This window comes from Trichogramma pretiosum, unplaced genomic scaffold, assembly GCF_000599845.2.
Source record: "Trichogramma pretiosum strain Unisexual culture from Peru unplaced genomic scaffold, Tpre_2.0 scaffold36, whole genome shotgun sequence".
Taxonomy (NCBI): domain Eukaryota; kingdom Metazoa; phylum Arthropoda; class Insecta; order Hymenoptera; family Trichogrammatidae; genus Trichogramma; species Trichogramma pretiosum.
Window position 1 is genome coordinate 412,486 of NW_019641685.1, and position 26,940 is coordinate 439,425.

The 26,940-nt window shown below is 48.1% G+C and overlaps 1 protein-coding gene across 2 annotated transcripts in view; it reads right to left on the reverse strand.

Moving 5' to 3' along the window:
• Positions 1 to 26,940, reverse strand: part of LOC106651020 (mucin-17) — a 75,689-nt gene that overhangs the window by 25,558 nt on the left and 23,191 nt on the right. The window contains exon 1 of one of the 2 annotated variants that reach the window (XM_014369344.2): positions 19,808 to 20,425. The exons of the other annotated variant lie outside the window; for it this stretch is intronic. The gene's annotated coding sequence lies outside the window, so the exon portion shown is untranslated. Of the gene's footprint in view, positions 1 to 19,807; positions 20,426 to 26,940 lie in introns of those variants that run through there. 2 annotated transcript variants of the gene reach the window in all.

Genomic DNA, 26,940 nt, shown 5'->3' on the forward strand with positions numbered 1-26,940 from the left:
GTAACGAATTATTTGATTCGATTATCGCTCGATGCGACGAGTTATTAAAAAAATGCCATTCGCAAAATTAGTTTGCCAGTCTGGATCGCGACTCAGCGCGTCGCGTTATTACGTGTTAGCTAAATGAATTTCAGCGATTACATCGTTGACGCGCGCATTAAATTAAAATGCGCGATCGCGCGTGAAAAGTTGCCCGTATCACGAGCAGTTTGGTAAAGAAATTAGCAATCCTTTCCGAGTTCCTCTCGTTGACCGATAAATCTCACTCTCGCGCAGGGCTGGGCACGGATATTTCGAAGATCGCTGGCTCGAGATATCGCAACGATCGCGGTAGCGCAAGACAAAAACAAGCGAAAACATAGCGTTGACAATTACTCGCGTGGAACGCGGTATGTACTACGAGTATACTATCTATATGCGTAAGTGGCGGTGCAGTACGCCGAGCAAAAAACGCAACTCGAGCTCGCGTCGAATGTACAGGTACATAGGCTCGATGATAGATAAAAAATATCTTGGCTTCGCGATGAGTAATGGGATCGGAGATATGGGATCGGCGCTCCGGCTCTTCTGCTCCGTCGACATATGTGTACGTGTGTGTGTGTGTGTGTATAATTAAAGCTGCCCTCGCTGCAAGTGGAAGCAATCTGCGCTCTATTAAGCGCCATCGATTACGCGCTAGCTTTTGCGCTGCGGAGCTCGCGAGCGATCGAATTTTCATGTTCTGCACGCAGTAATTTATCCCGCGCGCGCCTATAATATATAAATAAGAATTCGCTGGGCTGCTGCGTGTGCCCGTCATTACTCGTGCGAGCAGCAGCTATCGTTATTATCTTTATCATTATTGTTATTATCGTCATCGCCATCATCGTCGTTGCCTATATAGATTATTGCCGCGCGCGGAATATAATTACGAATATATGTGCGCACTTGCCGATACATGTGTAGCAACCAAAGCCAGGGGATCATGATGATTTTCAATTTTCCGATCGGATGAAGTCGTTTTCAACGGCTCGTAAATTAATTCGCGAGCAAATAAATACATCGAAAGCCTAAGGACGCTGCAAATTCGTGATCATGTCGAGGCATTAGGCATGCACGTATGCAATACGTGTGTGTGTGTGTGTACGCACTGCACCGGAAGCACGTTTCAGTGCATCGACCAAGGACTAGTGTGTCGTAATATACAGCGAGCGAGCGAAGTGCGCTCGTACGGCGAGGATCCTTTTCGAAGATGAACGACATGCGAATATAGCTTCAGTTTGCCGTACGTGCAGTCGAGTTTTGCCAAGAAAAATGACAATTTTCTAAATCCGCAAAGCTGCCAAAGGCACAAGGCTTCGAGGACATGTAGCTCGGAAGTTTTTAGGCTTGGACGAGCCACGAGGGAGCGAAAAGAGTCGAGAGAAAGAGAAAGAGATAAAACGACGACAAGCTTCGAGCCGTGTAGTTCGTGTGCGGTCGTGACAGGCCACTCGATAGGCGATAATACCCTTGACAAATATTGATACTGTCGGCGGCGGCTGGGCCAACTGCTCCGCGCAGCGAGAGAGACAGAGAAGGGATAATGCTTTAGATGTGTCATCGAGTACAGGTACGGAGCGCGGGTTGTATGCGCTATGCATATAGACAGTCGATGCGTTTGTCAGTCGGAGCAGCTCGTACCTACGCACGCCTGCATTGCACAACTAAATACAGAATTTGTATATGTTACACGCATACACGCACACGCGCGTGTATCGTACACGCGAAGCAAGTGAGAAAGGAACATATAACGTGCTGTCTTCTTGTATGTGTATGTGAGATGGCCGATACTCGGTATACTGTAAGTATACATGGACGCGGCGCGCTAAGCAACATAATGATCCTACATTATACCAGATTTGTGCGAGTGTGTGTGTGTTTACACAGCGATGTTTATTTTTTATGCAAAATTAGACTCTTCCTCTATAAAAGTAATAGTTGCGCGACTGTGTAGTCTAGCCTCAGCAGTCGTACAAGTACCAACTACTATACTCAGAAGCGGCTCTACATACAGGACCGATCTGCACTGGAGTCGCTCGCGCAGGTGCATACACACAGCTGCGTGGGAGTCGTTTTTTTTCTGCAAATCTGTCCTGCACAACTGGGTCTATTATATAATATATAGTGTACATATATAGTCGCCGGCTGATTAGTCGCTGCGACGTGTCACGTGCTGCCGAGGCTCGACAGTAGCTAGCTAGCTCGAAGCTCCGTGCGAACTTGACGCGCCGCGCAAGGCTGCACTTTTACGAGTCGTGTTGCCCGAAGGAAGTCGCTCTTTACTTTGGATTTGCCGGGCGTGGCTGCAGTGCACGTGTACCCGTGTATATATATCTTGGGTCGCTTTGTTCGAGGATGATGGCCGCGTCGCGCGCGCGAAAAGCGTTTCCGCGAGACCGAGTTCTTAGCTGCTATATATGAGCGAGTCCGTTTCATGTTTGCTCGGGCAATTATCGGGGCTCTGCTGCTCTTCCGAGCGAGATATATGTGTACGAGTGCGGCCTCTTCAAATTAACGAGTCGCAGTGGCAGGATTTTCGTCGCCGACGAATCGCCTCGCGAGTCCTTAAGCTGCCACGTGCGACGCGTCGAGCAAGCGTCCCTTCTATATATACGTTCGAGTATTATACGTACGCACGCTCACATGTAGCTGCCTATTCAAAGCTCGGGCCCATAATAGCCATTGTTTTGGGACGAGAGAGAGAGTAGACAGTGTAATATTTCGCAGCGGGAGGTTGAGCCTGCTGCGATCGGCGATCGCTTGTAAAGCTCTCCCCGCGAGAGCCGCGCACGAATCGACTTGCTTTTATATTATTATAGCCGCTGCGGCTCTCAGTTATCCACAGCTCGTATTATACGGTAGCAGCGCAGGTTTTATCGCCGCTCGATCTACAATTAAATTATACCTGCCTCTAATTAGCTTGGTGTGCTGCTGCTGCTTCTTCTTCTATGTAATGTATTTATATATGTATGGTGTACGTCTTATACTGGTACAGCACACACACATGGCACAAGTCACATTCACAGAGGCACGCGCGCGCATTATAACATCGGAACTGGCTATAATGGGATCCTTGAAAGTGTTGGTCATTTAGCTTTTACGCACTATAGGATGGCACTTTGCCGAGCGGCTAATAGCTCCGCGCACCTATATACTCGTATCTCGATCGACGAGCCTATTCTTCCGATTATATATAGTGGCAGCTGCAGCAGCCGCGAGTTGGCTCTATGAGCCGCGCAAAGGCTTTCTCCGACTATTCATCCTATGCGCTCGCATCTATTCGCCTCCACCTTCTTCTTTACTTTTTTTTAGGCCAGAGGTGCGAGCCTCTTCACTTCCATATATAGACGCGCTCCGAGCCTGAGTGTGTGTGTGTGTGTGTATGTACCTGCGTGGGGAGTTTTTGCAAGACTCAGTCCTATTATGTGCGTCAATAGATGCACAGGCCAATATAATGCCAACGTAATCCGAGGGCTCTTCGAGCTCTTACGCATTCGTATTGCTTGTAGGCGCGAGCGCAGTGATTGGCATTTTGTCATTAAAAGCCAAGAGGCTTCCCGCAAACACGACTCGTATTATCGTTCCTGCAGAGCCTCGGCCTTTGGTGCATATGAATATAACTTGGTACTTATAACCTTTTGCTTCATTCAAAACTGGTATTCGCTAGGTAGGTTGCTATAGCTTGAATTTTTCGTATAAGCCACGATCCAACTTGTTTATATCGAGCTCTTCATCTAACGCATGGGGCAGCTATCTCGAGTCAACAGGTGGATTTGTATCATTCGATATTCAGTAAAAAATATATTCGGTATTCGGTAAAATCTTATTTTAAAATTTAAAACTACTAATTTTTTACTATCAAGTATGATGATCGTATGCATGTCGTTTACGTTGGTTCTTGTTTCGTACATTTGAAGGTAGAGCGTCACCGCGTTACAGTTAATATACACGCAAATAATTAGATCGTGTGTGCACTCATGCAAATTGAAGGGATAATCAACGCTGAAGAGCCGATGAACGGGTAAACGGCAGGTGCCGTGGGATAATTCGTAGCTACACGATTTGTTGTTGTTACTGTAGTTTGAAGAGCTACCTATACTTATGTACCTGAAAGTCATCAAGCGAGCACTTGTAGTTATAAATCGCAGCTGCTCGCGTGCAATACATAATAAGTAATAGAGATGAGCAAGTGAGTCAAGTGCTCGGTGTAGTGCTGCTGCTGCTGCGAGCTGATAATTAAGACGCTCTCGCGCGTCGGCACCTCCTTCGTTTATTAACGCGGAGCTTTGGAGCTGTGCCGCTTTGATTCTCCTCGTCATGGCGGTCGAGGCCGCTGCAGCTATAGCTGCAGTAGAGCGATGTCGAGGGCAGGGGCCACGTAATATCGCGGGCTACAACAAAACGACTACTACTCGTCGACTCGTTATGGTATTACGCTTATCTCGACGCCGACGATCGCGTATACGTATACACCGAGGCTGCGCAGCTCACGATCGCTCGCTCGACGCTGCACCGCAATCAATGCATATACAGTACGCTGTATCATGTAATAAGTAATAAGGCAGTAGGCATCTGTCCGATCGTCGAGAAAGAGAGAGAGAAAAAGCTACCGCGAGCACGAGCAGCTACCTGCGTTATTATAACGGGCTTGTTAATAGTTTAATAATCGACGACGTGGGCTGGACGCATCCATATATAATAATAAAGCACGTATTATCGGCTGCGGCCCAGTCCACCCCGTCGAGCTATCTCTCTCGGCGCGACTACTACCGCAAACGCATACATTGCACGCACATATCATACACTGCACTGCTATATACGATATCATGCTACATTGCATTATACATGAACGCGCGTATTTATATACGGACGAACTAGTGCGGTATGCAGCTCAGATGTGTATAGCAGAGAACTGCGGCCGATCGCATACGGTATGAGACGGTGGCGGCGGCGGCGGCGGCGGCGGCACTGCTATATAGGTACACGCATCGACGCATCGGCCAATGGTCATTCCCGAGGAGCACATATATACACGCTGCAGTGGAGAGACTTTAACGGTTCCAAGTCCGAGGATATCGCGCGCGATCGAGAGCACATAAATTACACGCAGTTCGCCGAGAGAGAGAGCCGATGACTGCAGCGAGGCTCCTCCGCTTGTAGCGCAACATATTTGTAGTAAGCTGCTGCCACCACCACCAAAGTATTGTCTATGTGCGCGAGTGTCGAGTGCCGCACTCCCTAAGGCTACCATATATACCTTTGCACGCGCGTTATATAATGCTCATTTGAATGTATGTAAGGCCGTCTCTCTCGAGGCTCCAAAGTCAGAGTCTCGCGCGCCCTAACGGTGTACTGCAGCTAGACCACTGCAGCACACGCTCTGTGTGCACATCCGAGCTACTGCCAATACGCGGAGCTGCGGCACTTTTCGCGACCGGCGCAGCGACGAGACATTGCTCCTGCGACCGACTACTCGCGAGAAATGTATCGGCAATGGAGCACCGACTCCTCGTCGCGCTTGCGACGTTTTGGATCAATTCGCGAGCTTATTGCGATGATCGAATATCGATCGATTGCCGCGAGCTTTAGGCCAGTCAGGCGAGCTTGCGAGCGATCTGCCTCGAGACATCGATCAGTGGGCGACAATTCGAGCGTGCTCGTGCGTGTCGGTCTCTCGAGCTCGCAGCTCGGTCGAGCTAAGCCTCCAGCGATGCTATCTGCGAGCTTTACGCGCTCGTGTAAATTGTCTCAGACTCGCACCGTATAGGACTGTTATGCATACATACATACACGCACGCGCTGCGTACGCTTATAACGATCAATCTTCCTGGAAAGGTCCGTACTAGCTCGAGTTCTGCAAAGCTTGCCTTTTTTTCAGCTCCGTCTTCCTCTCTCTTCCTCTCTCTCTCTCTCTCTCTCGTCGACGAGAGTTGCACGAGTTTGTTTTAATAAGATTCAGTGGACAAACACAGAGCTTGCTGCACCGAGCTCGGGTCTACGACTCGAGAGAGATTTTTTTCTTTCCGCGCGCGCGAAACGCAGGCCTGTCGGTTGTTAAGAATAATATATTATATGCGTGTGCTCGCGAGAGTATATATACCATGTGTTTGTGTGTGTGTATGCGAATCCGAATAAAAATGCAGCGCGATCGCGTCGTAGAGCACAGGCGTCGGGAATGCAGTTAACGAGTACCTCTTCCCCCAGCGCCTGCAAATTAATTAATTAAGTCTGCACGAGAGACGTGAGCGAGCGAGCGAGTGAGCCAACTGCGTGTTCGTGTTCGCGAGTCGGAGCCACTGAATATATATATAGAGCTACATGGAAAAAAGTGACGCATTATAAAGCACACACACACACACATATACACGCACTTGTGCTGATGCTGCCGTTGTTGTTGTTGTTGTTGTTGTGCTTGCCTTTCATTGTAAATCGCAGGCGTAATAACGATTTTTCCGGCGCTTCCGCTGGAGCGCGCGCGTAACGTTCCTCGCGCTGCACCTCACGCACGCGTCTACGGCACCGATGTGCTTTTTCTTTCTCTCTCTCTCTCTCTCTCTCCTCGCTTCTCTCTTCTCTCTTCTTTGCCAGCGTGCACCTGATCCTGCTGGCAAAAGTTCCCATGCAGCAGCGGCAATTTCAACGACCAAGATCACAGACACACAGAGGGAGAACGAGAGAAAGAAGAGCAGCTCGAGAGAGCTCGTATAATTACGTCAGGGCGACGACGCACATTCATAATATGCGTATTACATGTACATTGCCTGGCTGCTATATACATATAATGCAGTCGCAAATGTAATAAGTAGTACTGCCGTTCAAGGCGTACCAAGAATCTCGTTACGGGTTTGCTTGTACCCGCGACGTAGCTCCTGTCGCTTCGTCGTTTCTCCGATTTCCCTATTTACTCAGCATCAGCTTTTGCTGCTTTGATAATTCGACCGAAACTCGATCGGATTTGGCTATTGGCCATGGTAACATCGACAGTCATAAAAACTGTGCTTACTTATACAATTACTTTGAATTTGCCACTTGCAGATTTACAGATATTTAGATACTCGCCATCTAGTGGTGGAAACTGATAGTAGTACTGTATTTAAAGCGGTTAGAAAAATTAGCTTAACTTTTTTGAAACAATCAATTAATAATTTTTAGGTAACTTAACATTCAGAAAAATCATGAAAATAAAAACAAACAGTCAATTTCTTAAAACAAGTTAAATTGTCATTTTTCGTGATTAAGCCGTTATTAATGTTGAACATTCCTACCAGAATTCAACGGGCCATCGAAAAGTATAGAATTATACAGCCACAGCAGGAGAACTTTTTACGACTGCATGTGCGCGGGTCGTTGACTGGCGGACGCAACGCGCGGAGTCAGCTAAGAGTAAAAAAGCGTCGAGTATAGCGCAGATCAAGCTGTTGCAATTTTAAAAGCTCCATTAAGCGACGCGACGCGCTCGTTGGCGATTGCCGATCGATTTTCCGAGCGGATTCGAAGCTAATACGTTATCCTGGCTTGTGTCCATTACTGGCGTTACTGCACGTCTACATCACAATATACAGGACATAATATACAGCATTATGTGCCGCGCACTCAGAAGCGAGATTTTTCGGCTGCTTGCGTTCATTAATCGGACTTTGAGCTGCAGTTGAAATCCAGCTGTATAAACCAAATCCAACATGTTTTGCATATAATATGAGAATCTTGGTACATAGCCGTGCTATGTATACTAGACCGCGCTAAGCTCGCTGTGTACAACATTTACCGACAATGTAGTTGCTCGAGCCATAGCCGTACGCTGTACATGGCGTATGCGTTTTTGTACGAGTCAGTGCATTCGTTGTTTTTCCATCCCAGAGCGCGAAATAAATCAGCAATTTTAGTATTTTCGAGGACGTACGGAATGTTGAAATAATGCCAATCACGAGTATACTTTATTTTCTGCTCGGTGACGCTGGCTCGCTACGTAGCTGCTGTTGTGCTAGCTGCACACCAAGAGTAGGAGCTGCGAGTCGAACGCATCAATTGGCACGTTCGAGTCGAAGAAATTCGCTCGATTGAAATAATACAGGCATGATTTCTTTGTTTCGAGAGAAGCACGAGGCAAAAATCTGCATAAAAGCTGTATCGGAGAGCCTCGCGAAGTATCAGTATAGCCTAGCGTCCGATCGACATTCGAATCGAAAAGGATCGAGTCGATGCACATTAACAGCATACGAGTTGCGCGTTGCATGTAGATGTGCGCGGATGGGGGAAAGAAGCTACGGCTATAGAGTCCGGGGCAACAGCAGCCGACGCCGATGATTGCGCTCGAGCCCGAGTTTGCATCGGGCTGCATTACGAGCACATCTCGACGCGCTGCAAGCTAATTACCGAGCGTGTAACATAATTAACAGTCGGCCCTGGTCGAGTTGCGCGGGAGTCGATTCTTTTTCCTCGCTCTCTCTCTCTCTCTCTCTCTTTCTTTCTCTTTGGGCACACAAGAAGAAAGAGAGAGAAAGACACTACACGTATGCAGCAGCAACTACGAGAACTGCAGGATAATAGCAGTGGCGCGTCGAGCGACTAATATAAGCATGTGTGTGACCATATATGCTGAATGTGTGTGTATGTGTGTATGCTTCGTATACTGGCAGCAAGGATCCTCGCGATCGAAAAGGTTTGTACCGTTAAGACGAGAGAGAGAGAGAGAGCCGTGCGCCCGCTAATGGAGATTCGTTCGCGGATAAAAGTCGCGCCGCGCATGCGAGACACCGTAGCAGACGTACAAGACTCGAGAGCTTCGCGGCCACTGTACCAGCCTCCTATGTCCATATTATACACACACGTGCATATAATATATATAACCGAACCGTAGGCCCCATGTGTGTGTGTGTGCAATATATATTGCAACTACTTTTGCTACTGCAACTCGCGCGCGTGCGCCCCGTGCTATATTAGATGCGCACTTATACATGTGCGGCTCGCTTGCATACATATGTTGTTGCCAACAGCTGCACTCGGGTACAGCGAGGCGAGCTTCGCAAAGTCGCGCACACACAGACACGTTGCTCGCACACACCACTGCAGGCCACTATGTGTATACGCTCCACCGAATGACTTCAATCACGTTCGCGCTAACAGCGTATACCTCTTTCTCTCGTCGGTATCGCGAGATGAAGCTGCTGGATAAGCTCGCTTTTCACCGAGTTATTTGCGAGAAAAATTTATACATCTTTTGCCATGCGCCGAAGAGAGGAGAAATAACGCAGCTCATTAGCAAGATCGACTTGAGCGGGAAAAAATTGCGCCGAGCCATCATCAACGGCACGCTTTCTTACGCAGCGCCTCTCTTTTGGTATATAGCTTTACCAATTAAAAGCTCACTTTTACTCGCAAACAAGTCACGCGTTAAAAAGAGAGAGAGACGCTCCGAAGCATCGAAAGATCAAACTTGCTGTATAATACGTTCCGTTTTCCTTTCGACTAGCTGCTTGCCGCTCCTGCAGTGTCATCGTCGTGCAGTGAAAGGGTGATCCCACAGCGAGTCGACTGCAATCGTAGCTTGTGACGAAATCTCCAGTCTCTCCAATTCGAGTCAAATTTCTATCCTCTAATCGCGAATTTTCGTAAACACGGCACACCGCCGAAAACGGCGGAACGAATTGAGGCACACTTATTGAATTACGAATCGTCCACTAGGACGGCGATTTCTCCCGCAATGGCCAACGGAGTACGATCGTTCGAGTCGATAGGTCGCATGATCGAAACCAGCGTGTGTACGTGTGTACGTGTGTCGTTGGATTTTCGTGACCGTGACCTCGACTCTCGCTTTGTCAACTCGAGCGTATACATTTGCGAGTCGAGCTTTTACGCAGCAGTGTCGCAGGTGCAACGACGTACACCAGCTCTACTGACTAGGACAGGCTCCAGCTGAATACGAGTTTACCCGAGGAAAAATGCTTTACATTTTTCGATCAAAAATGTTTTTAGAGTGGATATATGCCTCGCGCTTGATTTATTTATCAATCCCCGAAGTATTTGTCACAATGAGAATTAATAATTTGTTTTCTCGAGCATTTAAATACATACCGAGAAGCGTTGATGCCTATATGCAAAGTAGCCCCACTAAACCCAAATCGTAGCTTGGAATAGACACGCGTCGCTGATTATTTTTCACTTTGTGTTTATTAAGTAGCGCGAGAGACAACGGCAGCTCCTTTATTATGATTTATCGGTCGATTGAGTCACGACGAATCGCGGCGGTGGTGGCGTCATCTTGGCTGCAATTTGCCCTCGCTATATAAGCCGCGCACGCGCTGCACGTTAATTGAATAATCGGCCGCGTTTACCGCGCTCCGGATCCCGAGTTATATAGACGATTGGCTCGAGATTAGTCAAGCATCGAGGGGTTGAGAATTCATTGGAATCGATTGGCTATGCACCGCTATGTATAGTAAGCTTTGAGATGACAGAAGAGAGGAAAAAGTATAAAGATCGTGTTTCGATTTACTTCGATGGCTTACGTACTTTATAGCACTTCAAGCGCATATTGGACAATACTCGAAGGCTACTTTAAAGGATCGCGCGTTATATTTTCGCGGGTCATTCGTGCGTTGAGAGATGGCAAAAAGCGCGGCATCCGTTGTATGCACGGTGCAGAGCTGGATCCCACACGCTGCACAGACGACCGCGCGCAGTTCGAAGGGAGAGATGATTTATCGTGGCTTAGCCGCGAACGCGTTACGCATTCGTATGCGAGGTACTCCAGATCGACAAAGTTTAATTTTTACTCGAATAAACTGAGCAAAGACCGCGGCCGTGCACATGCTACTGGGCTGCATCGTTAACTCGATCGCTTTGCATTGTCGGGGGATGACGCTATCTCCGCCAGGGCACGTTAATGGCAATCGTATAATCGGGAGCACGACCCGGGGACTGCGGGGACGAGGAGCGTCCGCGATAGTATTGTGCGGCTCGCGAGTCGCACGCGCGCGCTCGACCAAAATCTTTATTACCTTGCGGCACATTCGCGTCATTTTGATCGGCACGATGCGATCCTCGGTACGCCGAGCTCGGCCAGAAATAGCCCCATACGTACGCTCGTATCGTAAAACTCGCTGGAATCGCCGACAAAAATAGTCCTATAAAATATGCATCGGGCTTACGGGGACCCGCTTGGCGGTGTATAGCCGAGCAGCAGCAAAATTTGCATAGGCAGCAGCAGCAGCGACGTTTATCCGAGCATGTGTGTGGGGCTCTGTATGCAGCCGATTTGTTAAGTCCTTTGCGAGGGACTCTCGGCACATTTAGCATTCGGTCATTTACATGCTGTAGCCGCGTCCGTCCGTGTAAGTGTATATCCACACATATTATTACATCTGTGTGCGGCGCGCGCGTATATAAATAATATACGTATCGCCAGCGGGACCGAGATCTGCTGCTGCCGCTGCAAAGCTGCAGAGAGAATCGTTTAAACCATAGCTTTTATTTATCGTGCATATTTACGTGTGCAAGCAGGCGCGATCTTACGTAAGAATATGCAGGATCGTTGATGGGCCACTTCATTTTCAACCTGTCTCCGGCAATGATCCCAGCGGTCCTTTGCGGCTCGAGATGAATAACCGCTGCAGTTACTTTTTTTTGTTGTTGTCGCCTTCAAAAATATATCTGCTACGGTCGAAATGATGCGAGCTGCCGTATTATATATGTGATTAAAATTTACGGCTTCCCAGAGAGCTTCTCATCTAAAGCCGATAATCTATTGACCGAAAAAATCGTAAAGTACGAAGATTTCACAAAGCGGACACCATCTCGGCCAAATAGCTCTCGCAGTCATTTTACATGCCGAATATTGCCTACAAATGTGCGTAGCGAATTTTTCATTTGAATTCCAAACTATGGCCATCCTGTACATACGAAGGCATGAATTAGTTCAGCATTTTCCTGCCTTTTGTCTTCTTTTTGCCAGGATGCTTTCGTTCGTTCGTGGGAAGAATATATATGCGATAAAAAGTTTGTCTATACGTACACGGTGATTACTCGTTTTCGATACACTGATAGATTATAAAGCTCGAGTTTTACAGCGCTGCGTTACGTACGCCAAATAAAGGAGAGACGAGTGAAAATTATCGTTTTTACAGCTTCTGTGTGCTCGGAGTATACACGAGAGGAAAACAAAAAAGAGTTAGCCGGTCGAGTCTACATACACTAATTACGTTCTTGTATCATGCATGGAATTTTATAAATAAATATTCGGACGAACTGGAAAAACTGATCAATAATTAGTGGCTGCTATATACAGATGCGGAGGAGGGGCCAAAGCGCGGAGGAGCTTATAGATTGGCCCCCTTGGAAAGATTATAGAAAATCGATCGACTCGTCGCATAGGTTCTCGTGTCCCGATACGCTTTAAAGTCGATATATTAGTCTATTTTAGCATAAGGTAAACGTAATGGTTTACGTGTATAGTCGTGCTGGCTCGAGTAGCGCAGTCTTAGCGTCCGTTGATTGAAATGCAGCGTCGTAGCGAACGCGTGTACACCGTACACGCACATAATATACGCAAAAGGAATAACAGATTCCCTGGCCGAATGGAGTTGGCGATGCGCTGCACTTGGTCGTTCTCTCTCTCTCTCTACTCTCGAGCGCACCAGTTTGACTGTATAATAGCTGGACACGGTATATTATAAGCTGGAGCAGCGCAGTAAGCCGGAGAGCGACTTTTCCGTGCGATCGATTGGCTTTTTTGTCGCTCGAGGCTGCTGCTGCTGCACGTCTCTCTCCCTTTTTACCGCGAGCGAGTCTTTAAACGTATACGTACAGAGCTCTTCGCGTGTGTGCGCCATTGATATTATTTCTGCAGTGCGCGGCATGCTTATTCATGAATCGAGTAGCTCCGCGCGCGCTTAACTCGGCTGATCGTATGCTAATACCAGATAGAAATAGAAACGAGCTGCTACTGCCTATGTGCTAGCCACTTTGATCCATCGCTGCACCGTTAAATTCCAATTCTACAGTACGAGCCGAGGCGTACACACTGCACGTATATATGTATGGCTGCGGTGGACGCGCGACGGAGGAGAGCCCCGGGAGAATGCGAAAAAGTGCCACTCGCGAGCGAGCCAACAGAGCTGCGAAATCAGCCATTTCCTCGGCGCAGGATAGCTACTATGCTACTCGAGGCTCTCGACCAACGACTCTTACACACAGGCTGGAGATAGCTTTGCGTAGTTCCTGCACAAATAGCTGCACGCTTTAAATAGCCATCGAATTATAGCCACGGCGGCGGCGGCGGCGCAATTAATTGGGCTCCTCGGAACAATTAACGCCGCTCGCGCGCTCGTTACACGCTTGGCGCATCTCAGTCACGAGCGGCGGACGCGAGTTATTGTTCCAGGCGACGACTTTTTTGCACGCGGCGCTGCGCAGATACGAGTATTCGTTGCTCTCGACATCGCGCTTATACGCGTATTTAACCGTTTGTACAAAAGCGTCGAGCTATACACGCGAAACTTGGTGCGCGACGCCCGCTTTCGACCTGCGCGAGAGGCATAAATCAGGCAAGCGCTTTACATACTTATATATAGGTAGCCACCGTCGCCGCCACCGCAGCGGCAAAACAAAAATTTATACGCACACACGCGGCTCACTGGGGTATTATCCTCTCGGTGGGTGAAATAAATCCAAGTTTCTGCGGCGACCCAACAGGCCTGTAGAGAGGCAGGGAGCCAAAGCCTGTAGGATAGGATGTATATATATACGGCAAGAGCGGCCGCGCCGAACGCACGCATACCTATATATAGGGCCCGAATAGAACGCGAGAGAGAAGCCAAGAGCAGACGGCCAGGCCTTGCCATTGAAACGAGAAGCAGGTAATAATTCACGCTTATATCTGTGTGAATCGAGCGCGCCGCCGCACGCCTGGCCGCATTGCGAAACATTCGAACACTGTGTGCTGCTGCTGCTGCAACTCTTTTGCACACTGCTCCTTTATGGGCTGCAGCGATATACGACAGATATGTAACCGCCGTACACGCATACACGTATACACACACGACTATGGAGTACGTAAGGTCGACACATAGACATACGCGCAGAGTATTCTCGAGGACTTTCAGTGCGACTCTCGACTCTCGCCGATCCGCGCGCGGGCCTTTGGGTCAATGGCCCGCGATATGTAACCGAGTTAGCGGGTAATTTGCTTTGCCGCATACTTATAGGTACGTGTACGCGCCTCGCGACTGTCCTTATAGGATGTATACTCATATATGCGCGCACACCACTTTTGCCCCGCTGAATTTATTTGCAGGATTAAATCGTCGTCGTCGTGGCTATGCGGCGACGACTTATTGACCCATTTCGCTTTTCTCAAGCGCGACGACGACGACGACGACAATTTGCAGAAGCACCACTGAGACGACGCAACTCGATAAATTCCAGCGATTTATTCGTGACTGTTATCTCTTGTCGAGCGACTCCGACCCTTGGCAGACAACTCATCCCGGAGCTTTTATTTTCTATATCCTCATCTTTCGGAGTCATCGGAAAAATATGACTCGCTACTTTGGAGAAAAATATCGTCAGCTCGTATACGTTCGAGAGCTCCTCGAATACACCGAGTACCCGAGTATAAGAAAGAAAATCGAGACAATTTCTTTGCCGCGTAGCCGAAATCTACTTTTAAACGAGTCTCGAGTCTTAATGCAGGACACACGCAGGACATTTTCGCACAGTACTGCAGAAATAGCGTGAAAGTATGCGCGCTCGCGACTACTCGCTCGATGCGTGTTGCACGCTTGTATATGCGATGCCATGCATGTAATTCCCGCGCGCGGAAGACCTTTTAAAACACACATTCGAGCACGCATGTAACGTGGGCTCGGCGCTCGCAGCTCGCGCGCGTGCTGGCACGAAGTTACACGGCGCACATATTATATAGGAAAATTTTCGACACCACTACTGACCCGCAGAGAGAGAGATCTGTGTCCACGCGACGTCGCGAATAGTAGCTCAGCGGGACGCGTGCCCTAGTAAGAGTCGAGTGCATAAAAAAATCACGCCCGGCTATCCTGATGTATGCGCAAGCGCACGGAGCATGAACGAGTTGGACGGCTTTTCTTCCTCGGCGAGAGACGTTAATGAGCGATATTATGCTCGAGCGACGCGACGAGCTTGATTGCCGAGTCACAAATTCCCTCTTGTCCCATTTGCCATTGATCCTTATCCATTCGGGGCTAACTTTATACACTCTATTTAAGAATGAAAATTGATTTACAAACGATAACGTGAACTTCATAATTGCAGAAATCAGAGTGAAAAATTCGTATTATTTTGTGCGCAGTTGTTGATTTTTAGTAGCGCAAATGATTTTGTTAGAGTTAATTTAATCTCTACTCGCAGACAATTATATATAAATGATAGAGTGTTTTCAGAAATAAATCTTTATAATGGGGCAGATTTCCAAAATTACTTGTGGGAACTACCCGACTAGTAGCGACGCAGGTGGCAAGTCGCGAAAATACAAATCTGAGACAAATCTCCGTAGAGCCATTCCGAAACGGCATCGGCTCTTCATTTTTCACATTATATGCACATTTTATGCATTATCGTATAATTGGATGTTAATGCACAGCGCGCTATGATTCATGCGGCAGCTAAATGAATTTACAACGGAAAAATCATGGAAATTAATTATACAAACACCTCTCGTCAAACCGTTAAAAACTTTATTAAAATATTACTCTTTGAGTCGAGTGTCTTTTCTACGCGTGCAAACTACCTCGCACCATAGCTCTCTTTCTCTCGCAGCAGCAGAAGCAGCACACCTTTTGCGCCGGTAAAGAGTTTTCATGAAAATTTTCCGCGACTTTTAGGAAGTAATTTAGCGTGGTAGAGGGGCGAGGGGGTGGTGAAAATTAACTTTGAAGCGCGCCCTGAGTGGATTCCCTTAAAATATAAGAGCAATTACGACAGTGTACTATATGCGCGAAAAAAAGAAGGAAAGAAAGAGCAAAAAGCGAGCGAGTGTATATATACTCGCTTCGGTGTGCTTCATAAAACGCGCTTGGATGGTTGAAAAAGTGAGGCAGTTTTCTTTTGAAAACCTTTTCAAGGGACCGTCACACACAAGCGCACAAAAGCTCGCTGGGATATTAGATTTTGATTTTCCTTTGCAATGATCGTTGCGCGGATTCAGACTCCGGCTTATGGCTCTATTCGGCCGCGGCAATTGGCTTGGCAAACATCGACGAGGCGGACTAATTTTCGCCGAGCGCTCTTCATTTATTGGATTCCGACGAAAAACAAGCGAACAATTTTAGCCGACTAACGACTACAAGGACTCGAGTACAAATATCATTGGTTTACGGTCCTTTTTGCGCTGCGCCTATTACCCGACGTAATTCCATATAAAATCTTTGCAAAGCAAACACGCGCTTTTCGTTACTCACTACGGCGTTTGAAGTTGATCGAGCGTATTGTTTGTTCAAAGAGAAAAAGTTGCGCAACTCGAGGATCACTCGGGCGCGAGCAAAGCAAAGATCCTCGTCTCTCGAGGCGTTATCCAATTGAAAAGAGGTAGCGGTAACGTATTACGCGCGAGTCAGGTGTCTTTGAAAGAAAACAATATATATTCCTCATAATTTCGGGAAGCCACTCGATGTGCTTCACCGTTACGCCGACGGCACGTCCTCGAAGAGCTTAGAATAATCTCTCGAAGGCAAAAGTTGCGGCAAAAGCGATCGTTGCGTCGAAAATTCGACTGTACACCGCTGGATTTTGGTTATCGATGGCCGCATGACTGCACTCATGATGTGCGCACCGTTAGATCATCGAGCCAGAACGGAGATAGAATTTCCACCAAAAATCCGTCGTGCGACGACACGAGCTTCGAGAGAGAGAGAAAGAGAGAGAGAGAGAGGCGAGCTGGATATATATCGCTTAAACAAGCAATTCTAGATTTTCTCTGGAATATAGTCTTGCAGTATGCGAGATAGGTATACGAGATAGGAGGACAAGATATAGGTGAGAGATGCTGCTGCGAGTAGCGCTGAGAAAGCAGCAGCAACTGAGAGTCCAGCAGCATCTTTGCGCGAGTCTCTGCTGGCAGACAATGCAACCTGCTGCTCTCGTTCGAATCCTTGACTGCTGCTGCTTGGTCCGCCGCCGCCACCACCACCACCAGCGTGTACGATCGACCATACCAGAGTTGGCCATAGTGTATAGGGTATACATATCTACATGCATTAGTCAGGCTTGAAAAAACCGGCTCCTTTTCGCACGCCGCGCACTCGAGGCAGAATTGTGTGATTTTTTGTTCTCTCTCTCCGGCCGCGACTGCAACACGCGATAGAACTCTTTCTTCGTTCGCTTCTTCGTGCTGGTCTTTCTTTTGTCGGACGTTCGAGGGCAGAATCGAGTGCGTGTGTCCGTGCTCTCTTTTTCTCTCTCTTGCTCTCTGCGTGGCGATCTTCCTCTCCCGAGGAAATAGCATTATGGGGGCGTGCGTGTATCGGATTTCTCGCGGCGATATTCCTACACGGCATAGAGAGAGATCGGCGAAGAATAATTTTTGCCTACGAGTCGCGAGTCGAGTCGAGTCATCGCGAATTTCGGATGTACGCAGCTTTCTATTATAGCTACGATGTGGCACGAGCCTCTTCTCTCGACTCGTCTATATATTACACGTATAAAAGAAGAATACACAGCTCTTGCAGTTGGGCTATACTCGTCAAGCCGAGGCGAATAATCGGCTCGATAATATGAGAATTCAGTCTGCGTGCGGGACGCCTGCGTGGAAACTACAGTTGCAACGAGGCATGCTCGAGCTCTTCTTACTCGCTCGCTCGTCGTCGTCGTCGACAAAAAAGTTGCGCGCGAGAATTTTCGGGAAAAAAAGCCTCGAAATTGCCATGGTAGCAGGAGAAAAATCGACGCGCGCGCTAACGGTATAGCGCATACACGTACGTGCAGGACGACGTGCACCGCGCGAAAGTGAGCGCACCGCACGTAACACACGAACAGACGGACAGGAGCGAGGAATGCAGCGCGGAATTTGGTCGACTGCACTGCGCGCGGATGTGCACTTACACATATACGCACACGGAGACAGACGATGTGCAGCATTTGTCGCACGCGGGAGTCGATCGCGTACGTAGTGCGTGCCCCGTCGAGAATACACAGCGCCGTTGCCGCGGGATCGGGCTCGAATTGCGATTTTCCGTACAAAGCCGCGAGCTCGATTGTAACAGAATGAGAGAGAGAGAGAGAGAGATCGACGGACTCGCTGATTGTATGCTAATGCGCAGCGACGCGTGTCGGATGGATTTTGTCACCGGCCTCACGCACGCATATATGCACGCCGAGCTAATACCGAGCTCCGATTCCATACAATCAAAAAGTATGACTGTTTACTTTGGCTGACTTATATAGGTACGAAGCTGCGTACAGGCAAATGTGCTGTTTCTACAGTAGACGACACGCGGCGTTATCGGCACACATTGTCGATGCTCGCGAGAGCTGCGATCCTTGACGCGATTATTATATCATCGTCCGTATGGCCTGAACTGAGGACGGATCGGAAGGCGCGCGAGCATCGAGTCCACGCTGATTAATGGCCTCGCGAGCGCAGGCCGATTTTCTTTTGTTCGCTCCGTGTACTCATCGACGTTCTCATGATTTTAGAAATGCGCGCTCCCGTGCGATATGCACCTATTGTTGTGGCTCGATTCTGCGCGAATCATCTTACATAATTGCACTCATCGGGCGCTCGACTCGATTACTCGAGTTCCGAGAAATTTCAGCGAGTGCTCGCGAAGCAGAGCCCAGCCGAGCTTTCGCGGACGAGTGCGTATACGCAAGGATCTTTGCTCCGTACAGCTTGGCGCGACACACTCGAGCGATGCACCGCGCGACTCTGTGCGATATACCGAGTATACGTCAAATAGTCCGCGGACGAGCGCGACTATGTATCCTGAATATCTTACGCGTGCTCGGCTCGGCGTAGTTTGTGCAGCATTTATATTTATATGTATGCCAAGTCTCGCGTAACGCAAACACGCGAACACGTATCATTATCTCGTTAAAGTATCTCTCTCTTTCTATGGCCTCTCCGCGATGTAACATTATATAATCCCGACGCTTTATCCGCAGGATCTGCCTGCAGCTAATTAAGCAAAAACACATGCAGCAAGCTCCAAAGACTCTCCAAAGGAGGCCTCGATCGCAAAAAAGCTTTTTTCTCGACGCGCGACAACGACGACGACGACTGTTTAGTCCGCGAAAAAACGGGATCTACGTGCGCTCGCTCGCGCGTTTCCCCAAATTTTAACGAGCTCCAAGGGCAAGAGCTGCAGAAAAAAAAGGTAAAAACTCGGAACAACGCGATTTTGCGTGAATCTCTAGATCGTCGACACTAATCACTAATTTGAGGCACAACACACAGCAGAGCTACGATTTAAGATTGTTTATCATTTACAACACATTGATTTGTGACACATTGATTCTCGCACATCGACACCACACACAGACACACGAAGACCGAAGTACAAATTATTTATGATCGAGCCTCCGTAATACTGCATCGAACGTCGCGGTTTGCGATGCCAAAAATGTCCCGAAAAATTGGAGGATTATAAATTTCAGAGTCGAAATATCCGTCCAAGCTGTACAGTCGCCAGGGGGTTAAATTCACTCGCTCTCGTTTTTCGATTCCCACACTCGACGATTTTTAACAGTAAGAGAGATACTTGGGCTTTTTATTAAAAAATAAAAATAAAAACGCGAGTGTTATATGCGAGCGACTTACCTTTTGATCGAAGAACTCTTCGTAGCAAGGAAAAGCTTCGTATCTCTGCTGCTGCTGCTGCTGCTGCAGTTGCGTTAAGGTCGGCGTTACTGCGGCTCACTCCTCGAAGCGATTTGCGAATTATTCGACTTTTCGAGTCGACTAGTTCAGTCTATATATGTAAAAGTTGCACTCACGACTCGCGTTGCGGCTTATTAGCAGCTTGTCAACGCTGATTATTTGTAACTTTCGCGAGATAACACTGTGTTAATACAAAAAGAACGAGCTGCGATACTGAAAGCACTGTGATCGATCGGCTCGCAGGACGAGTTCCTCGTCGAGCAATCGTCGGACGACAGAGATTAGCTGCGGATGACAGCTTGCGGCAGTAAACCTGCGCTCTCGATTCGGGGTTGGCACTCAGCGTCGGCGGCAGTGGCGCTTCCACCGCACGATCCTGAGATACGATGTCGATTCGAGACGACGACGACGACGACGATGACGAGCTAGCAATGGTGCACTAGCTCTCTACTACCTGCGTACGTGCAAAATTCGTTTGTTTGTTTTTCTATATTAATAAAAAAAGGTGCGTGTGCGTATGTGTGTGTGCGTGCTCAGCGACGGCTGTTGCGGGCCTGTTGAAGCCGGCGCACCGCATACGAGTCGACTACTCGTGGCGCGCCGGGCCTCGGTACCTTAAATACCTTAGCGCTTGGAGAGCGCTAAGCGCGCGCTCCCTGCCCCACTCCTGCCGGCTGCTCCTCGCGCCGGAGTTGCGCCTCGATCGCACACCGCTACGCGTTATCTCTCTCTCTCTTTCTCTATTGCTTCTCTCTCTCTCTCTTTCTCTCTCTTTCTCTCGTTCGTAGCGAGCACTCGACGAAGATGAGTCCTGCGGAGCCTGCGGGTTGGTTCAGCGCCGCGGTAGGGGGATACATTCTGCACGACGTGGTACATACGCGTCGCGACGCCGCCGCCGAGAAGAGGAGCTAGAGCAGGGGGGAAAAGGACCGAGCTTCGAGCGGTGGTGCGCGCCTGCGCGCTTTCTCTCTCTCTCTCTCTCTCTCGTTCTATCTTTCTCTGCTCTCACGCTCGTTCTCTATTTCGCCGTCGCCGCCACCGAGATTCGCGGAGGATGCTGCTGATGCTGCTGCACCGATGTGTGTTCTAGTCGGTGCTGCTGCTCCCTGACGTTTCCCAGATTCAAGGCTCTCGAATCTCTCGCCAAGGTCCTTCGAGACTCATTTTTTTGCTTTAAATATTTCACCCATTTCTAATGTTGAATCGGTCGATTAAAGCTCTGTCGAATTGAGTTTAAAGTACTGAACCCGAAATCGCAATCTCAATGTTGTTGAAACGTTTTTCCCTCGGCACGTATGCGATCGATACGACTCGATTTATCGTTTTGAAGCCGCAATATAATTATATGAAACACGCGTTATTAAGCTGTGAATTGATATTGATCTTGTCATCGAGCGGCAGATGAAATGAGAGCTGCCGCGATCGTACGCGCGTGCGCAAGGTCATCAATTTTAACTGGTTTCGTAGCTCGATCGCGAGCATGCGTTTAATTATCTAATAATATCAAAATAGATCTCGCTCTAAACTGAAGATCATCGGCGGATTATAGTGTATATACCCACAGGCTGCCGCGGAGAAAAACATTCACCCGACGATTTATGGCAAAATAAATATTTATTATTCCGGAAGCCTTCGCGAGGCGTCTAAGCTCTCGCGCGCTCGCCGTGTGCGTGGAAAATACTTTTTCAATGTACCACCAAGGTTAATTCACGGTTACTTCGATGTAGAGTTGATCCTCTCTCGTGGCGTACCTGCGTAGCAGCTATATACGCGTACGTATTTATAACGTAACATATTGATCATCGAGTGAAAGATTATGCCCGGGCTTAATGCAGGTGAATGCGTCGGGGGGCCAAGCGCGCATAAGCTCGATAAAGCTTACATCAGCTGTACGCTCATCGACCAAAGAGAGAGAGAGAGAGAGAGAGAGAAGCGAAAAACACAAGAAGCAGGCGTTACCCTGTCCTGCGTACGTATATATCTCATTGCGATCAGTTCCTTATTGGAGGGAAATTATGGCAGAAGGAGCATCGCGTCGATGATCGACCAAATGAAATCGGTATAATTTTCAATACAGGTTTCTCGTTTCGCATAAACGACGAGCAGTCCTGTTGCTCGAATCAATACTCATTCGTTATAGCCGACGCGCGCGTTTCGTTCGGTGCCCGATCATCGACGCGCCGGAGCGAGCTGCTCTTTGCGCGACTGCCAATGCCTATATACTGGCGCTTTGCTGATACGCAGGAGACTGCACGAGAGCCTGGCTGCTTTTTTATACGCACGTTTGTACGCGCTCTCGCGTCTCGATCGAGTGTGCTGCTACGGCAGAGCCTCGGCTTCATTAGTCATCGACGCGCCGTTTTTCAGAAAAACAATTCGATATGTGGATAACTTTGCATATCGCCGTGTTCATTCACAAAACTCTTTAACGATCCGCGCGTCCCAGCCGTTTACTGACTTCATCGATTCCGGTGAATTCGATTTTTTCCTGCGAGCATGTCTTTGTAAGAAATGCATCAGCAAATTTTTTACATTATATACACTTGTCGAGCTCGTAAAATTATCTCGGCGATCGCGAGTCTAATTCGATAAAGCATTAGAAATAGCCGCTGATGACAGACAGACATCGTACAAGTAATCTCACTAACGCCGAGATTGGAAAATAATAAAAGCGGAGCACGCAAAATAAACCTATTTGTGAATCGTTTCAAAGATCCGACGTGAAGCCAGAAAATTACAACAATTAAATCGCAATGAAGAAAATAGGTACATGCAGTACTGTCCAAATCGAGAGTGCGATTCAAAATATATTATATGTACACGATCTGTTTTGTTCTTTACAGTGGCGAGCCAAAAATCGACAAAAAAGTTAAAAAAAATGTCGTCAATGCACACACAGGTGAAGGAAGTAACTCATCGCGGTCAAATTCTGCTCTTGTATCATCGGCGATCCGTTGTGGCCTCTGCGGACGAGCAGCAGCATAAGCAACAGTTCTCGACTCAGTCTCGAATTCTTTGACTAAAAAAAATCCGCGTGTCCTGTTTTTTCTTCGACTTTTTTTACACTCGCGCTGTTTTTTTGCATCGCGCCACGATTTCTGCGTATTACACGTGTATATATAGAGATGCCCGCGACGTACAAGTGGGTATGTATAAGTCTGTGAATTTTCGGCGGTGGAGGGTGCATGAGTCACACACACGTACGGCAGCAGCTTCGCCGTTATATGCCGTTTCTCTCTCTCTCTCTCTCTCTCGAGGCAGATCGATATTTTTCGGAGGGAATCGCGTTCAGCGTGATGCGCCCATGGGAGAGAGAGAAAGAGCAGAAATATAATAATTTCGCAACCGCAATAGACACCACCGACTAGAGAGAGAGAGAGAGAGAGAGAGAATCGGACGTGCGTTATTACAATTGTGGCTCTCTTGCGCGTCGACACGCAGCAGCACGTATAATAATCCTTTTGACGTTTTTATTTTCGAGCGGGTATAGCTGCCGCCACATAAGATCGCGCATAAGTTGCAATTAACACTTGAATTGGCTTGAATTTAATTTTGGACGCTCTCGCGATGTATATACATATAAGTTTGTGTAGCAGTCAGGCAGGACGATACTCGAGTGGTATAGGACGAAAAACTCGTGCTCTGCGGGCGTTTCGCATTCTCCTCCTCATCATCATCATCTTCTTCTTTTTCTTCGTCTTTTTCTTCTTTACATTCCGACGACAAGGTTTGCTCGGCACTCGAGCAGTATTTTCTGCTCTCACCCCGTTTAAGTATAAGCGCTTTCTTTCTCTCTTTCTATCTCTCGGCTCCTTTTGTTCGCACTCAAACTTTTTCGGAAGATAGCTACATGGGCATTAGCAGAGAGAGAAAGAGAGGATACTACAAATCGGTAGCAAAAACCATACGTTAAGTTGTAGGAGCAAAATCACACGATCCCTGTGATGCGCGTACGGGTCTTTTTGGTCGCTCGCGGCTGTTATTCTAATACGCTACGTGTTTGTTTAAAATCGTTTCGCTGACAATTTCGAACGCGAACGTGTGTACGTAATACACATTATGATATGCAGGAGCGGCTGCGTCGGTGGCGACGACGGGCCCGTAACGAGGATCGCACACGAGAGAGCCTACGGTGACGACAAGTTAATCGACGAAGCGCAGCTAGGCAGCATATTAAACGCTTAGATCTTTCGATTATCCTCTTCTGCGAGCTCATCCCGAACCAGATTAAAGTCCCGGCGCACACGTATATGCGTTGCTCTGCTCCGTTAGATATATACGTGCGTACGTCAGTCAACTAAGCGGAGCTCCAACGTATAGCTCTGTGTGCGTGCGCAAAACAGACTACAAGCCATATAATGTATTATGTTTATGTATACACTTTTCAATGATATACGCGCATGGCTCTGTGTATGTGTGTGTGTGTACTGTAATGTACTGTATGGAAGCGCCGAGGCTCGAGCACGCAGTAAATTGCATATGCCAAGCGCAGCAGCGCAACATCGCGGCAACTTTTCACTTAGCGCTCGTCAGTCGCTGACGTTGATTTCATTTTGAAAAATTTATTCGACTTTACTTATCGCATATGTATACGCGCCTGCGTTATACAGATGAATAAATTAGTCCGCTCTTGCATGGCCTTTTGGTTTTCCATATAAATTTCGACGATCATACTGTTACGCACGGGATGAAATTCGCGATCGTTGCTCGAATGTAACGCGTTCGGGGAGTTTGTTTTGATTTCGATTGTGATCACGCTGTCTAATCTTCGCGTCACGTAGCGTATTATATATTTTTTCCGATGACTTTGGGGAAATCGCAGGCCAGATCGAGAGAAAAAAATACGCTGCCGATCAAATTCGCACTGAATTCGCGCTCGAAGAGGCAAAAGTACTCGCGGTACAATAGAGCCAAGCCCAGTCCGAAAAATTATAGAAAAAGGAGATAGCTACGTTGCATAATCTAAATATCGGTAAAAATTGGCGGCCTAGTGAGGCAGCTAGCTCATATTATATTTAGCAAAATGACTGTGTCATCGCGAATCGCTTTTGACGCGTAACGATTTCTCCTCCCAAAGCGCGAAACTCGCAAAACCTACATTATAGACGCAATGTGCGGGAGTCGTGTCGAGCGTAGTTACTTCCTGCCGCGAAGTTTCGCGTGCAGAAGGCGATTCGCGCCGAGCAGCTAGCTCGTGAGAATTCGCGCCTAATACAATATAACGACGATCTCGAAGCTAACGCGACTCGCGCGAGTACGCGGCTAAGCACAGGTCGGAAGTGTCAGGTACACGTCGTACATCGGTCGATCTTATTGGTTTTTCACAGTCGAGTGGCGATGGCAGGTACAGTACATAAGTATAGTGGCACACTGTCGAGCTTTTGTGCTCCGGCTCACGTGTCATTGACACCGCAGCAGCTCGCCTGTGTATATTATATATGTACGCCGGCCGGCCGGGCACGCGCCCGCCTCGCGATTACGCAATTACGATCCGAGTCGGCTGCCGGTGCAATATAAACAACAGCTCTTATGTGCACGACGACGGCGGCGGCGGCGGTGGGCGGCTATATACGTACTCTCGCGCGCGCGGTGAAATGGAGCGCGGAGCCAGTGGCAGCTCTCTTATATAGCATTGAACTTGACCCGAATCGGAGGCACTCGGCATTGAGCTGCATGGCTATATAACAGCAACAGCAGCAGCAGCGGCGGCGACGGCGACGGTGTACTGTGCACGAGAAAGAGAATCATCCGGAGAAAGGTGGCTCACTTTCGATTTCGGCATTCTATAGAGCTCGCGCTGCGATTGAGCAGTGGGAGCGTACGTATATAGCTCCGCCGACGTCTATCGCGCTGCACAGCACGGATACACACTGCCAGAGCCAAAGTCTATACGGCAAGTGTATATAAACTCTCCGAAACTTTCTCCGCACTCGTTACTCCTGCACCGATGTATCTGTTACATCATTCGAGGCGCAGTTTCTTGCACTTGAGCGGTCTGTAATCTAGCCGGCACATCGCCTCTCTCTCTCCCTCGATTGAAGCTTATACGTATCGGCGCCTCAGCTGCACTCATAACACAGTTTGCTGCTCTTGTCGGATCACCGCGGCCTTCCTTCTATTGTGTTGCTGCAACTATTCGAGCTGGAGGATGTATATTTGCCGACGTCGATTGCGACCGAACGACAACTACCTCCTTTGAAGTATCGAAAATCGTTTTTGCACTTCCAAAATTTCCTTCGAACGTGAAACTAGACCGATCCTAAAGTGTAAATTGATTAATATTGGGTCGTGCTAGGGACAAAATGATAAACGTTTCATTCATCCTCAAAGAGTTTACCCGTTTTTAACGAGCTCGATTTAATAACAGTCAAGCCTCATTGGTCATTTTCATCTTCAATATTTACTTTGGCCTTATATCTAATCGGACTAGAAATCTTTGACTTTACCAGGAATTCTCAGTGTCCTCCCTAATTGATACCGATTAAAAAATCACGATAAGCGATAGTGATAGGCTCTCATAGTATCGAGAAAAGACGCGAACCTGGGAAGAAATTTCAACGACGCATTACACGAGCGATCGATTTCGGCGGATCTTCCTGCCCCTGACACGCTTGTAGCCATGCAGCACAAGTGCTGAGTCAAGTTGCTTCGTTGGAACTCCGACGTTAATACCGCTGCGCGCGAAAAATAAACATTACGTATCTTAATGTAGCAGCTCCGGTTCCTGTGTGTGCACGAGATCGTTACATTATCAATTGCAATTAATTCATTCTGTAAACGCGCACTAATACATCTCCAAAGCCAATTGCGACCGTCAACGTTTTTAGCCGTTATAAGCCCATGACGAAAAGGAATAATATATATCCGGTTGATTAGCGGCGAACAAATTGGACAAGTACGCAGTAACGACCAGCCTCTTTTTTGCTCTCTCGAACCATTTGACCAAGTCGAGCGATGCCAGCAGCTGGGGAATTTGCATGAATTGAGATGTGCTCGCGACGGCCTGTGGGTCTATATAGCAGAGGTGTTTTATCAGGTGTGAACAGCCGGTCGTCGAAATTACGAGCATAGCT